General features: G+C 44.7%; 1 long non-coding RNA gene across 4 annotated transcripts in view; it reads right to left on the bottom strand.

Moving 5' to 3' along the window:
• LOC120408057 overlaps positions 1-15375 on the bottom strand; it is a 66773-nt gene that overhangs the window by 34162 nt on the left and 17236 nt on the right. For all 4 annotated transcript variants that reach the window (XR_005600393.1, XR_005600396.1, XR_005600395.1 and 1 more), the window contains exon 2: positions 4565-4768. This is a non-coding gene — a long non-coding RNA (uncharacterized LOC120408057). The remainder of the gene's footprint in view (positions 1-4564; positions 4769-15375) is intronic.

The raw sequence follows: 15375 nt of genomic DNA, 5'->3' as shown, positions 1-15375 counted from the left end.
AATGGAAACCTAGTTCCAGCATAGCTTACTCAGGAGCCAGTCTGAGGCGTGAGTGGCTGCTCACTAACCCAGTCTCTGACCAATGATCAGACCTCCTTCAGCTTCCTGCTGGCCCTCTGCACAATGTATTTGAAGTGGTTGGCTTTGGCAGTAGCCAGGGAAACAAAGACTCTTCACTCAGGACTCTGCCACTTAGTTACATGAGTGGAACTGGGTGGAAATGGTGCCTTCCTTCAAAACATCCCAATATTAGGGGCTTTGTCTTATATGTGCAACTATACCCACCCCCCTCACCAGAAAAATGTGTCCTCATTTTTCACATTTGCTATCTGGTCACCCTACTTCCTTGTTAAACTGAGTTCTGGTAACTCAATTGAAAGAGCATTGCTGAACAGTGTGAGAAGAAGTCCATATAGAGTAGGAAACAATCTTTAATAACTGGAAACAAATTGAGAAGTGACTAATTCTGGCTCTATGGATCACAATTTGAGAACTTCTGATTTAATATAACAGTAAATGCTGCTGTCATGAAATGTAAGCACACATTTATTGAAAATATCAACATTTACCATTGTATTTACATCAAGGAGGCACCATGGTCTAGCTAACTACACCAGATAGAAGCCAGGAACTCCTGAGTTCTAATCCCAGGTCTGACAATGGCTTATGCGGGGGCCTTGATTATGAGTGCCTCACTTTGAGTGCCCAGCTTGACATCTTAGGGTTGATTCTCAGAAGTGCTGAGCGCTCACAACTTCAGCTGAAGTCAACAGGAGCTGAAGGTACTTGAAGTGTCTCAGACTGGGCATCCAACAACTGGCATATTGGCCACTAATTTGAGGTTCTGAACATTTTGGCCTGAGTTAATATTTGCAAAATAAAATGGCTACATAAGCACTAGTACTATTAATAGCCACTCTGTTTACTCTTGATGTGTTTTCATATTTGCTTGTGTGTTAGTGTTGAGGGGTTAATATTCATCATGGTAACATATATTCTACATAAACACATATACAGTTGTCTGATATCAGTGTTACATAAAATTCTTGTCGATGTTAGCTGCTTATGGAAAAATAAAATAGTATCAAATAGATACATATGGTTTTTATGTTTAACATAACCTTTTTAGGGCATATTTGGACAGATTATGACGCTGGTTTAAATTGATTTAGCTTGGACAAAGCACTGATGGCCTCACAGGAAATGGGCAGATACATTTACTCTTATTCACTAGAAGTGTTTTGTTAAAAGATTTTAAAGGAAATAATGCTGGGAATCCGGGAAGTGATTGAGTTAAATGGACAGCCAGCAAAACATTTCCTTTAAAAAAAGAATCACCATTAGTGCAACATATAACATTGGTCCATACTACATGTTCTAACTGTAAAAATGAAAAAAAGTGTTGGCAATGTTTGGCAGTTTGGGGGAATATGTCTGTGTCCAGCTGCGAATTCATTTGGTATTATGAATGCTACTTGTACTTGGTAACTGTCATCATGGGGTAAGTCATCCATTTTGTAGCAGTAACTGGACACATAGGGAAGCTATGTCTCAAGAACTGTGACAAAGCAATCAAGGACCATCAGCACTGAATGGCCCTTCCCAGGTGAAACAGAGGGGTTGCTACTTGCAAGGCCTTTGCCTTTGAATGGACTATCTCGTCACAGAGACCTGCTGGGGAGACTGGAATCTTCTCCAGCCTTAGCAGGTGATTGGAAGACCTGCAGTTTCTTCAGCTGACCACTTGACTAAGTGAGGCAGAAGCTGTTGGAGAAGGTAGGCTTTTCCAACTTCCCAGAGGGGGCCATTATTTCATTGCCAGGACCAGAAAACCCAGATGGAGGAGTGGCAGCAGGAGGGACCTTACCTCCTTAAACAGAATTGCCAACCCTAAACATTGAAAAATCATACGTCAGGCACCCCAAAATCATGAAATTTAACAAAAAAAAAAAACCCTCATGATTTCTAAGCCAAAGAGCTTTGGATTTTTTTTTCTGGGGTTATAGCACTTGTGGGGCATAAGTCTCACATTTTCAAGCTTTTCTCCAAAATCATGATTGCTGGAAACTTTTTTTTTTTTTAAATGAAAGCTGAGTTTCTCACCTAATCACAGGATGCCAGGAGCTGGGACTTTCAGAAAAGCAATGAATACTGTGAGAGTTGACATCCCTGCTTAAAGGACTTGCACCAGGGATTCACAAAATAGGGTGAGATTAGAATGAAGGAGCTTACATTCAGGAGTTTGTTTTCCATACATCTGTACCTCTTGTGCATTTTTAAGAGTTGTGCGTGTTTTAAGAAATTTATTTGCTAAACCTGTGTGTTCTTGGTTTACTGCCTCCTGGCCCCTGAAGGGTGTAACTAGAGACACCCAAAGCTCCCACAGTGAGCTGGACTCTGGGGGGATGTTTCTAAGCAAGTAGGGAGCTTGGGAGGGTTGAAGCACTGGTTTCAGGGTCTAGGTAGCTGGACTGTGAGGCCCAATGGCCAAGTGGGATGTCAGACATAAGATCTGCCTCTGGGGAGTGACCCAGAGCTAGGGACAGCAAGAAGTCACTAACCAGACCCAGGGAGCCAGCAGAGCATAGGATTCAGTGGCTGGATCCTTTCACAACAAACTGGTGTCTCTTCAGATAGTGGAATTGGACCAGCTTGTGACAGATGTCATATAGAGAAAGGCGATATTGGATATAATAGTTGGAAGCACCAGAATATTTTTAAGTGTAATGCTATAACCAGAATCAGATAGAAATAAACTAATATCTTGGGCTAGAAATTGCTCTCTTATTGCATTGTATGCGGATATAATATACGGTGCGTATACACGCTTGAATGAAAATGAGACTCTGAAAGTACAATAGAAAGGAATATGTGTGTATTTTGGGAAAATCTTTCATTGTCAATTACAATTCCTCTGTTTATAGTTCTTTAATTTAGAGAGAATCTATAAAAAGGAAAATCCTCTATGGAACCAAATTAATCTTGTTACAGAAGCTTTCTAGGGAATTATTTTATTATCTTTGTTAATCTTTGGCTTAATCTGATAAAACATTGTAATGTAGAACCTTTCCTGGAGCACAACCAAACTACCTTAAACAAAGAAAGATGTAACAAACTCATTAGGGTTTTGTCATGGGGGCAGGGGTGCTGGAAGTAGGGGTGCTGGTGGCAGCACCACCGGCTTGAAATGGTTTCCAACACATACAGGGTTTATAGTTTTGTTCAATGGCCTTCAGCACCCTCACTATAAAAATTGTTCCACTGCCACTGTGTGGGGGATGGAACTTCACGCTTTGGTCTCAGGTATAAATTAGGGGTTTGGGTCTGTTTGACCAAGGGTATGTCTACACTGGAAACTTCAAAGCTCTGCTGCGGGAACGCTCCCATGGCAGCACTTTGAAATGCAGAGCTCTTGCAGTGCTCCTGGTAATCCACCTTCACGAGGGGATTAGCTCCGAGCTCTGGGAGTGCGGCTCCCAGAGCTCAGAGCCAGTCTACACTAGTGCTTTAAAGCACTCAGACTTGCTGTGCTCAGGGGGGTGATTTTTCACCCCCCTGAGCCAGCAAGTTAGAGCACTATAAAATCTAACTGTAGACAAGTCTCAAGAGAGAGATTTGCTCCAGTAGCAGTAGTCTTGGTTTTAGACTAAGGCCTGGTCTACTCTGCAAAATTACATCAGCATAGCTATGTCTCTCAGGAGTGTGAAAAATCCACACCCCTGAGAGATGTAGTTACGCCGACCTAACCCCTAGTGTGGACAGCACTAGGCAGATGGAAGAATTCCATCGATCTAGCTACTGCCTTTTGGAGAAGTAGATTACCTACAGCTGCAGTAAGTGTCTACGCTGAAGGGCTACAGCTGCAGCTGTGCTGCTGTAGTGTTTTAAGTGTACATGTAGACTAAGTGCAGAAATCACCTGAGTCATGAAAAGGGTTAAAATACGCGGTGACTTGTTAATACACTACTGCTGATTCTGAGTGCAGTCACCCTAATGTGAAATGGCTAGAGCAGCCTAGCTCACAACGCTAAAAAATATAGCAGTTTTGTAGATGACTTTTTTTTAAATGAACACATTCATATTTCAGTGAAGAGGGCATTTAATCAGCGCAGAAGAGTTTCTGTTTCAAAAAATCTGCTTGGTTTACAGTCAGCTAATCTCATATTTAAATTAACTAGTTCTGTGTTTACAGATGGTTCATTCCTTAAACTAAAAGGACTTCCAGGGCCATGTTATTTAGAGAATTGTTTTTCTGACCAAGTTGATATGTTTATATACAATATACCCCAGAAGATTTGAGAGCTGAGATTTTTCCAGTAAAGTGTATGTCTGTGCTGTACAAAGTGTTGAAGAGCTGGGTTGTTGGATTTTTTTTTTTTTTTTACTATTCTTAAGAGAACTGAGCTATAACATCTACTGTCAATAATTGGTAGAGGGGAAAATGCTGAAAGCAACACCAAATGCTAGATAAACAGAAGCTGCATCTACATTAGAGAAATGAACCAATTAAATAATATGGTGTAAGCACCACTGGTGTGCTATGTGTTAACACAAGCTGTGCTACCTTGGCTGTAACTTGCCCCATATCGTTACTTGCATGGTAGTCTGCTGTAGATGGTACACTGCCCTGCTTGTCCCAACACAACTCTCCGATGCAGTGACTTCTGGGAGATTTCAAAGGGCCTCTTGACAACTCAGTAGAATTGTGGCAGAAGTCCAACTCCCATAATTCCATATTCGTTTACAGGTTGTTGTAGCCCCGTTGGCCCTAGAATATTAGAAAGACAAGGTGGGTGAAGTAATATCTTTCATTGGACCAACTTCTGTTGATGAAACTTTGGAGCTTTCACAGAGCTCTTCTTCAGATCTGGGAAAGGTACTCAGAGTGTCACAGCTAAGTAAAAGGTGGAACAGATTGTTTAGCATCAAGAATTAACATGTTACAGGAGACCAAGGTGAAGTGGGTAGTTAATACCTCAAGTTCTAGGACAAAGGTGAGTTAATGGGTTACAAATTGTTCCAATGAGCCATAAATCCAGGGTCTTTATTAAGTGTATGATTTTTAGTGTCTAACAAAGTTATGAATTTAAGCGCCCAAGCTTGTCTCTTGTCTCTTTAATTCCATAGGAAACTGTCATAATTTTCCAGGAACTGGCACCATATCCAAGTTATCTCAGAATGGAGGCCAGGATGAACCCTCTGTTCTTGGTCCTTGCTCAGTAAGGAAGGTTTCTGGTGGAGCTTTTAAAAGTTGTCACAAGGAACTTAAGTGGCTGAGGTGAGATAGGGAAGAGTGTTCCTGCATTATCTGTGGAGAACCAATGACCAAGCACAGCAGCTGATGGAGTTCCAGTTTCTGGGAAGCCTGGCACAAATTAAGCACTGATAATACTTCCTTTTGTTTGTTTCATCTGTTCAGATGTTGAGTTCCTCAGGACAGGAACTGTGTCTTACTATGTGTTTGTACAGTGCCTAGTACAGTGAGCCAGGATCCCAGTAGGAGGTACAAGGTGCTACCATAATAAAATAACTAGTAGTAAACTAGTGCAGCTAAGTGATAGCTGCAGAAATATAAAGGGAGATTGGATCTCTACAAAAGGAGGACAGTAACTAAATTCAGAATGCCCTACTTAAACCATGAGTATGGAAAGGTCAGTTGCTTATGAAATTCAATGTAAAGAAGCGTAAGATCACGAGGGAAGAGATTTCAAAATTCTGTAGAGGGGCACCTTCAACTGTCATATTCTGCAGAGTACTGCTTAAGGGGGAAGTCAGAGTGGATGAAATGGTACATACACCATCTGTACAATATTTAGAATCCGCCCGTCACCTGCAAGACTCAGGAAGTGATTCGTTTCCCACAATGTACTCTGGGGTTCTTCTGAGTTGTTAGCCCAATGGGTGCTCTGCATCAGGATATGTGTGCGCCTGTCACTCTTGACTGGAGATTTGTTAGTGTCCACAAGTCCACTCCTGCACCCTATGTATCCCTGTGCTCTGGCATGAGGATATATATAGGGAGAGAGAGACCTGCTGCTGCACTGGTTCCTTCTCAACAGACTTTGGCTTGAGATGGAGCTTTGTGGTGTCCGCTTATTAGCATTGCAGCTTTCTTCAATTTTTTAAATTTATTTAATTATTTACTTTTTTGTATCATTTTATGTTGTTTCACACAAGGTTATGCTTCCAGGTGGTTTTCTCCTCCTTGCGGTCAAGGCCTCCTTTGCTGTTGGCCCTGGTTTGTTTGAAGCCTTTTCTGAGTGAGTTATGCCAAAGACCCCTGGTTTCAAACCCTGCCAGATCTGCCACATGTCATTTCCCCTTAGAGACTGGCATTCCAGTTGCCTCAGAGAGGTCCATGTCCGATCTAAGTACAAGAGCAGATAGACTAAAGCTCCTCCTCATGGAGTGGACCCTGAGACCTGTGGGATCCAAATCTCCCTTCTGTACATCGGCCTTAACCACTCAGGGCACTCAGGTGACTTCTGTGGCCTAGGTAAGCAGAGACCCTGGGGTAGATTTGGACACTTTGAAGTATTCAGAAAAATAAAACCCATTCCCTGGAGAGGGAACTCTAAAAGAATGGGTAAGTCACCTTTAAAGTCAGGGAACAAGGAGACTTTATGCCCTATGTGGGTACTGCTGAGATTTCTACTGGCTCTAATACCGAGATACTGGTACTTCCTAAAAAGACTTCCACCTCAACTCATAATGGGCAAGCAACCTTGCAAGGCACTGTCATCAGTACCAGAATCAGAGCCCTCCAAGCACCAGGACTCCTCCGGGAGGAAAGACTCTGAGAAATCATCCTTGACAAATGTTGTGGAACCATCTTTTTGGGGTCATGGCCACAAAGAATGTACAGACTGTTCATCCCATATTGTCTCCTGGTACCACTCAGTGTCATAGTAGAGCTCCACCCAGGTTCACTAGTGCTGACCAGATTCCTCTCCCATGTGGACCTCCAAGGCGTGGAGGAACCCCAATCTCTTCTTCTAAGGGGAACCAATAGAGAACGCAGGCTAGTACCCACACTCCCTCTGGGGCTGGAGTACCTATTGATAGAGCCCTGCAAATCTGTGGATATCTGCTTTATATCCATGGATATCCAGATGCAGATAGACCATATTTTTGGATCATGGATTGGATGCGGATACAAATTTTGTATCCATGCAGGACTCTACCTGTCCGTGCTAGTGCACCCCCATCCTAAGACTTAGCCTCCAGTACCAACTTGGTTGCCAGTCTCGCATTGACCGCTGGTACTGATAGCAGTAACTCCTCCATCTGATAGGAGAGATGACACCTCCTCGGATTTGGACATTTCTGTCCAGGAGTCCACCACCTACCTATTCCAATCTTCTTTGCCAGAGGTATTTCCTGAGGAGTAGATCCCCAGAACAAACCGATGTCCTCCACATCAGCTCTGGTAGGAACACCTTTGGGGTCCTGCTCCCATTCCCTACACTCCACCACAGTGGACTTTTTGGAATCTCATGGCCCCTTATGGTGACCAGTATTATAGTGTGCCCTCACCCACGATGATCTGTCCAGACTAACAAACAGTCACCAATACTGCAGGACCTTCTTGCCAGGAGGATACTTGTAGCAGGAGCTAGTGATTGAGGAGGACATGCCACCATCCAACATGTCTCCTCCTCACCTGACAAGCTGGTTATGCCCCCACCACCCTCCTGTGTGGATGATTTCAGGGCTCTTCAAAACCTGATGAAAAGAATAGCAGAATCTCAACAAATTCCGTTGGAGGAGATACAAGAAACTCAACACTCCTTTGTGGATATTCTGCATACCGCCCCTCAGGAAAATATTGCTTTTCCCATTAACAAAGCATTACTCTTACCAGCTCGTATGTTATGGTAGACACCAGCTATCATCTCCCCCATGTACAAGAGGGCTGACAAAAAGTATTATGTGCCGACTAAGGGTTTGGAGTATTTTTTTTCTTCCATCTCCAACCCTAACTCTTTATTAGTCAATGCTGTGTGAGACTGAAATAGACATTTTGACAGGTTGACTGCCTCCAATAAAAAGTGCTTGGAACTTTCTGATCACAAAAGCTGTTCCTTAACAGCTCTCCAATTTAGAGCTGTGAACTATCAGGCATTAATGGAAAAATATTACTTAAACAGTTCCAGTAAATTTTCACATTCTATTGCCATAGGACCAAAAAGAGCAGTTTCAACCACTATTTATGGAAGACCAGATGATTGCAAAATCTTTGTTATGGGCTTCTCTTGATATGGAGGACACAACCTTGTGTTCAGTGGCTACCACCATTGATATGTGTCAAGCCTCTTGGCTGCAGCGTCTCGCCTTCCCAGTGGGTGCAAAATACCAACGTAAGCTCTTTAGCAATGGCACAGATGATTCTCTTCATTCACTAAAAGACTCCAGGGTGACTGATTTCTCAGTGTATATGTGCACATACAACAAAGAGAAGATTCAGTAAATCACAGATGGCACAATGATCTCTCCCAGTCTGATACCAAACTTCCCTGAGAGCAACAGAACCACCCAGAAAAAGGTCCAGATTTCATAAAAAGGGGCCTTCATCTACAGTGACCATGCAACTGACAGCTGCCTATAAGTGACTGTTTTAACCCAATGGTTGAGGGTCACAGATCACTCCTTATTCTGGATCTCATGCTGCATGAAACTATGCTTCCTCCACCCTATGGAAACCTTCTCTCTCATTTCCTACCTGCCCAGGAGCTTATCACTTCAGACAAGTAGTTCCTAGAAGTGGTGACAACTGGATATTCCACCCAATTCAACTCCAGTTACTTCCCCAACACCGGTCCCTATCCAGAGGCCCTTCTCATGAGGGTCTCTTAAGGCAGGAGATTCAATCTATCCTGCTTGTGGGGGCAGTCAAACCCATTCCCCTGATTTCATAGGGAAATGTACTCCAGGTACTACTTGGTTTCTAAGAAAACAGGATGACTGAGACCAATCCTAGACCTGAGACTCTGAACACCTTTATACTTTTGCAGCATTTGAAGATGGTGGCCTCAGCAATGACAATTCCATACTTCGATCCTGGGTACTAGTTTGTCACGTCTTGACCTCCACTATGCATACTTTCATATACTTATGCATCCAGCTCTCTCTCTCTCTCTCTCCAAACGAGTGTCTCAATGCTCTCAACTGCTGGAAGAACACTATAAACTTTGTGTGGGAGTCTCCTTTTCATGTCTATCCTCAATGAGGATAATTGCCATGAATGCCTCACTGTTAGGTTGGGGTGCTCATCTCCAAGATGTCACACCCCAGACTTCCCTGAGAGTCGTCCTTCCACATCAACATTCTGGAACTCAGGCAGCTTGCCACATTTGTCATCACTTCCTACACATCAGGGGCCACTCAGCCACAGTAAATGCTAGACAACAGAGTGGCTAGGGACAAGCAGGATCCGAGTCTTTGTGCAGCATCGATAAAGCTATGGAATTGGTGCATCTCCCATGGCATAGACGTCTCAGCAGTGTGCCTTCTTGTCTTCCCCAACACAGGAATTGGGCACTATAATCCACCCCAACCTCTCATCGTCACAGTTCAGGTCCTGACTCCTAGATGGTTCTCAGGCAATTCTGCTCCCTTGAAGTTCGGATAGTGCTGCTGTAGCAGAAAACCTACCATGAGGAAAACTTTCCTGCAGAAGTGGAAGTGCTGCAGGCCTGGTGTGCCCCATAGTCCATATCTCCTTCTCAGACTCCTCTCATGAGCATACTCAATTATGCTGTATTTAAATATGTTGGTTTGTGACTGAGCTCCATTTAAGTTCGCCCGCTGCTGTTTCAGCCTTTTACACACTTGTCGGGGGGGAGGGGTTCAATTTTTGCCCACCCTACCATTAATAGATTCCTTAAGGGTTTGTGTGCATGTCTGTCCTGTGCCCAGCAGCTAATTCTGCCCTCCATGAACTCCAAATCAATCCTACTCCTACCCAGCACTGCCCACATCAGTTCAGCCTTCTACATCCCAATCAATTCTGCCCCTGCCCCAAGCTCACTTCTGTTCCTCCTGGGGTTCTTCACACCCTGTCCCCCAGGCCTGGGGGCCTGCAGTGAGGTCCCCTCTCCCTCTTCGCAGACTGGGGGAGCAGCTCCAGGAGCGCTTCAGCCCCTGCCCCACCTTCCCAGGCCAGTTGCTGCATGGGGGAAGGGGAAGGAGCCAAGGCATCATCCTGTTGCAGTTGCTCACCAGGGAGAGTAGGGGGAGTGGAGCCATCCTGAGCTGCTGCGCTCTTTGCTCCCTCCTCTTCCCTCTCCCCACCCCCCAGGGAGAAAGTGAGTGAAGGAGAGAGTGCATGGGTGGTAGGTATAATAGGCCAGGGGAGGCTCTGCCCCCTAGCGCAGCCACTGCTGTGGGTCCCCGGTTGCAGGTTTGGTGGGGGAAAATTTTGTTTTTTGTTATGCCCCATGCAGGTTCTGTGGTGGCTGAGGAGGCAGTATGTGCTATTCAGCTTCCTGGGTTGCTGACTCCAGGGAGATTACTAATGAACCTGGGATGCTGAATAAAACCTACCACCTCCTCTGCTGCCCCATAAGCTGCATGGGGCATAGCAAAAACTTAGGTTCTTCTTCTGGAAGAGAGAAGAAGAAAAGAGCTTTTGAATTTTGGCGGCAGCTTGGGGTCTGCAAAGGGGAGGAGCGGCTCTGGAGGCTCCTCCATATGGGGGCGGCCTCAGGGCTCTGGCTGTCCCACGGCTCCTCTGGCTGGGGGGCAGGAAGTCTTTGGGCTCCAGCCATGGGAGGGCAGGGGGGCTCAGGCCACGGGAGGAGGCAGAAGGGGCAGAGCTGGGGGCAGCCCATGAGAAAGAGGCTTCTGAAAGGGCTGAACTTGATGAGAAGTCTTGAGCTTCTCATGTCAGCATGAGATGAGCTCCAGCCCCCTCTGAAATTCCAACAGGAGAGTGGGCAATACTGAGTACCTAGGAGTCCTAGATCTGTGACCTTGATGTGTGATATTTCTCCCAAGCTGCACTGCCTGAGGCCCAGGATGGATGAGATTTGATCCTGCACCTATAACCACAAGTATCAGCTTTCCTATACATAACAACATCATGACATTAAAGGCTGGAATCTCATCTCTCTATAGGACTAGAAATCAAAGTTTTACCCCTTTAGGATGGGAGGATTCCCAAATCTGTTTTCAGAGTGGTAGCCGTGTTAGTCTGTATCAGCAAAAAGAACGAGGAGTACTTGTGGCACCTTAGAGACTAACCAATTGATTTGAGCATAAGCTTTCACTACTAGGCACAGACGGTGCAGTCCTGACATTTTGTGGCTAGAAAAGCTATTTTAGTTGCTGGTAGAGATCTTCTGAGCTCAAGACATCTGGACTCATGGTGACTAAGATACCTGGCTTTGTAAGCTGAGAGATTCAAGAAATTGTGTGTGTGTGAATGTAACGGGGTGCACTCACCTCTTGGGAGCACCACTTGGTCAAGTGTGCATGCCTTCAGTTTTTTCTCAATTTCCTCTGCTCCTGGTGCCCCTCGTCGGACGCTGTGCTCATCAGGTGGGTCTATGGTGACTCAGCCCTCTGGCCGAGTCACACTCTGTCCATGTGCAAAACAAACAAACCCCTTCTGGTGTACACAGTCCAAAATGTCCTCAATGTCCTGCAGCCCTCCCTGCGCTCAGTCTTCTCAAAGAGTCCAACAGGGCCCATCACAGTACCCTCACTTGGTCCGGCTAGTTTGCAAGGCTCCTACTTGAGCAGCGCCCAGAGGGTTTCTTCCCTGGGAACTCCTTATCTCTACTTAAGTCCTCAGTGACCCCAGGCTTCCTGCTGAGCCACCCTTCTTGGACTCAGTTTGCTGACCACAGCTCCCTGCTGAGTAGTCCCAGTAGTGCGGTGCCCTTCTCTGCGGTGCCACAGCTCTAATTCCCTTCCTTAGGGCACAGCCACTTCCCCCTAGTGGATGGGGGGGGCAGTCCCACCCTCTGGGTCCCAACCCAGGCACCCTTTAAGTATATTAGCCTTGTGCTGCATCCCTTTACTAATTGCCGCTCTACGTATCCCCAGGCCACTTCCCTGTAGCCCATCCTAGTTGAGTCTCGGCAACCAGCTAGAAGCTATTCTCTTGCTCCCTGCCAGTAACTGCTTACTTCAGCCACAGGAGCACGTCTTGCTCCCCCTGTCCCTGCCAGCAGACTGAACTCATGCGGGCCCTGCAGCTCCTTTTATAGGAGCCTGTTGGGTCCTGACTGGCTGCTCTCTGCAGCCCCTTTCCTGACTGGCTGCATCCCACACAGCCACTCTAAGCAGCTTGGAGGACCTCTCTACTGCCGTTTTCTGGGGTGGGGTATGGCAGGACCACAAGGCCTCCAGTAGGGGCCTCAGGGCTTAGTCCACCCCATCACAGTGTGTTTAAAGGGCTCTCTCTAAAACATTCCCAAAGTAGTTTTCTGTAACCTGTGTGGCATATAGAGACTATATCATGGTGTGTGTGTGTTTTTGGAGAGGGGGTGGTGTTTTACTATTTGGGATGGCCTGATTTTGCCGTGCGTGAGTAATGTGACAATCCCAAACTCATGCAAATAGAACCCATATACCACACTAATCCATAATGTATTGTTTGTGGAAGTATATGTATATCTAATGCTTGTTTCAAATGCAGACAGAAACAAACATCTCGTTTTGCTAGTCAAAGAAATTACTTTCATGATGAAGGGTTTGCAGGGTCAAAGTCGTAGTTCTGAACTGGGATATGGCACCAGCTTTGGCTATTGGCAAGTCAGAATTCATGATTTTCTAAAGTCCTTTTATAATCTCTGCTTTGCTGCCTCTGCGACCATTGGAAGGATATGCTGCAGACTACATTCTCATGCTATAGAATTCTACACTGCTTATAGCAATTACACTCTCTGTGTCGTGTGTTGAACAAAAACTTCAACTCTAAAAAGTGTGTGTTTTGCACTAATATACAACTGTTACTTGAGATGCAATGCATCGTGTAACTGGTTGGTTTCCTATCAGGTGCTGTGCAGATTGCTCTGGCAATAAAACAAAGAAATAATGGGGTGGATATTTTGTTCTTTAGTTCCCCATTATATTGGGTTGCTTCATGACTGAAATTTCTTTATTGTTGCTAAAGAAAAGTACCATTATGAATATCTTATTGATCAAAAAATGCCAGGTTATTGTTCATCATAAAAATTAAGTCCTCCCAAAGTAAGAATCTCTGTATTTGCATGTGTAAGGAAAGCTAATTTCTTGTAAATGCTCCTCTTAGGCTGTGGTTCTTGCTTAACATACTTTTGAAGGCATTAATTAAACAAAACAGATAAATCTGAGTTTCATTAGGCAGAGGGCTGTGTGTGTGTGATTGCATGCGTGCACTTGAAGATAAAAGATGTAATGAAATAACACAAAGATGGAGAAAATGATATGATCTGCACTACTAAGAAGCAGGATTGATATTGATTTTTCCATTTATGTTAATGAGCAGTGTGTGTCTGCAATTTTTGTCAAGTAAAAACTTGTACAACTAGGATTATTCTAGGAGACACAACCAAGAACTGTTCAGTAATAGAATTCCGTGTTCAAAACAATCCAGTGACACTGGTGATTTCCTGAGGTTGCTTACTATACTTATAGTAATAAATACAGCTATTAAAGAGCAATACCATATGACTTGACTGATTCTGAAATAAGAGTGAGGGCGCTGGAAATCTTAGTAGGTGGCTATAAGCTCTGAAACTTTCACTTGTAGAGCACCAGCTCCAATCTGCCCAAGGTCACTCGCGGTCAATGCTTTTTACCATTTGAAGGCTGTTTGGCCTCTGTGAGAGGAGTCCAGTCCCTAGTGAACCATCATGGTTGACTGATTTTTTTTTTCACTCCAACAATGTACTTGGGCTTCACATCATAAGCTACCTTGACATTGTGTTACTGAATGGGCCTGGGGTCTGAATGACACTCTCTCTCTGAGGTAGTCCCTTTAGCTTAGGGCTGCGGTACAAGTCGGGGACACTCTCATTGCGCTGACTATGTTGTACCTGTTCCATGGAAGAACAAAAGAGGTCTTCCGGGCTGTCAATCTGGCAGTTTTCCCATTTATATTTTCTGTGAATTTGCAAGTATTTACTGAGCAATGACCCTTAATCAACTGTTAGCTACAGAGGCAAATTCTTCCAGGTAAGGAAGTAACTGGGGAGATGCAACTAACCCCATAAAGCTGGAATGTGCTAGAATCCATTAACGATGTGTGAAGAAGACAATGTTCATTCTGTTCCCTTCCTGGGAGTTTGCCATGTTCTGCTCTGAGCTCTGTCACCAGCAGCTGACTGGTAGCAAGTGTTGTGCTCAGAAAAAGAGGGATAATGTGTTCAGTTCCTTTTCATTTATATTTTGAAGCTGGTTGTTTTGTGCTGATTCTTAAAGACTTGTATGTCTGGTCAAATGCTGAGGACTGACCATTTTATTTAGTAATCTTCTGGGGTTTCAAATCTTATTGGTACTGAACTACAGCTAAAACCAGTGCATAATTTGTGCCAGGGCTTTCCAGCACTGAGCCCCAGCACCTCTAGGCTTGCTGCATCAGTTATGAATGTAAACACATTGCTTGACCCCTGCACCTCTTTCATTACAAATTAAGCACTGACTAAAACATACTTTTTACTCCCATGTGGGAAACCTGAGTTCAGACCCAGGCCCGAACACTGTAAAGGGGATGGGCTGGGAGTGTGCCAACTTTCTGGAGGGAAAGGGATGAGTCTGACCATTGATTATCACAAGATGCAGTGATACTCAAAAGTCATGTTCGTATTCCTTTGCAGAAGAACAATATAGACCTCTCACTGTGGGAAAGAGATTGAGCCGGCACTTGGCTATTGTCTGCACTTGGGGGGTGGGGGCATGGGGGAGTGTATTGTGGGTTTTTCTGAATGTCCACAGTCAGGCAGTTTCTTTTTATTGCTTTAGAACATGTTCTGCATTAGGCCCTTGTCCTAGTGGGCAGGTGTCCAGCTCTCTCAAATCATCACAACAGTTGGCATGAATGAACCTTTTGGTTGACACTCAAGGACTAATAAACAGGGGGACTGAACTACACTCTCATCCTGGGAGGTGGGCCTTCCATGTCACTAGTGAGGCATGTTCCCAGGCCAGCATGGGGAAGTCTGGCCTGCCACTCCTCGTGCTTTCTTGAATAAACAGAGAACTCCAAGCTGCAGGGATGAGAATCTAACGCCTTTTGTAATTGCTATAGTAATTTAGAATTTAAAAATAGTACTGAGGCCAACAGAAATAACCCCTGGCTTCTCTTCTGTCACACGTGTTTGTTCATCTAAGCCAGTGGATGACAGGGTAGATTTGGTTATTCCAGTAAACGATGAAACCACCTGT

This window comes from Mauremys reevesii, linkage group 6 (assembly GCF_016161935.1).
Source record: "Mauremys reevesii isolate NIE-2019 linkage group 6, ASM1616193v1, whole genome shotgun sequence".
Classification (NCBI taxonomy): domain Eukaryota; kingdom Metazoa; phylum Chordata; order Testudines; family Geoemydidae; genus Mauremys; species Mauremys reevesii.
This window is presented reverse-complemented; position numbering and strand designations above follow the sequence as displayed.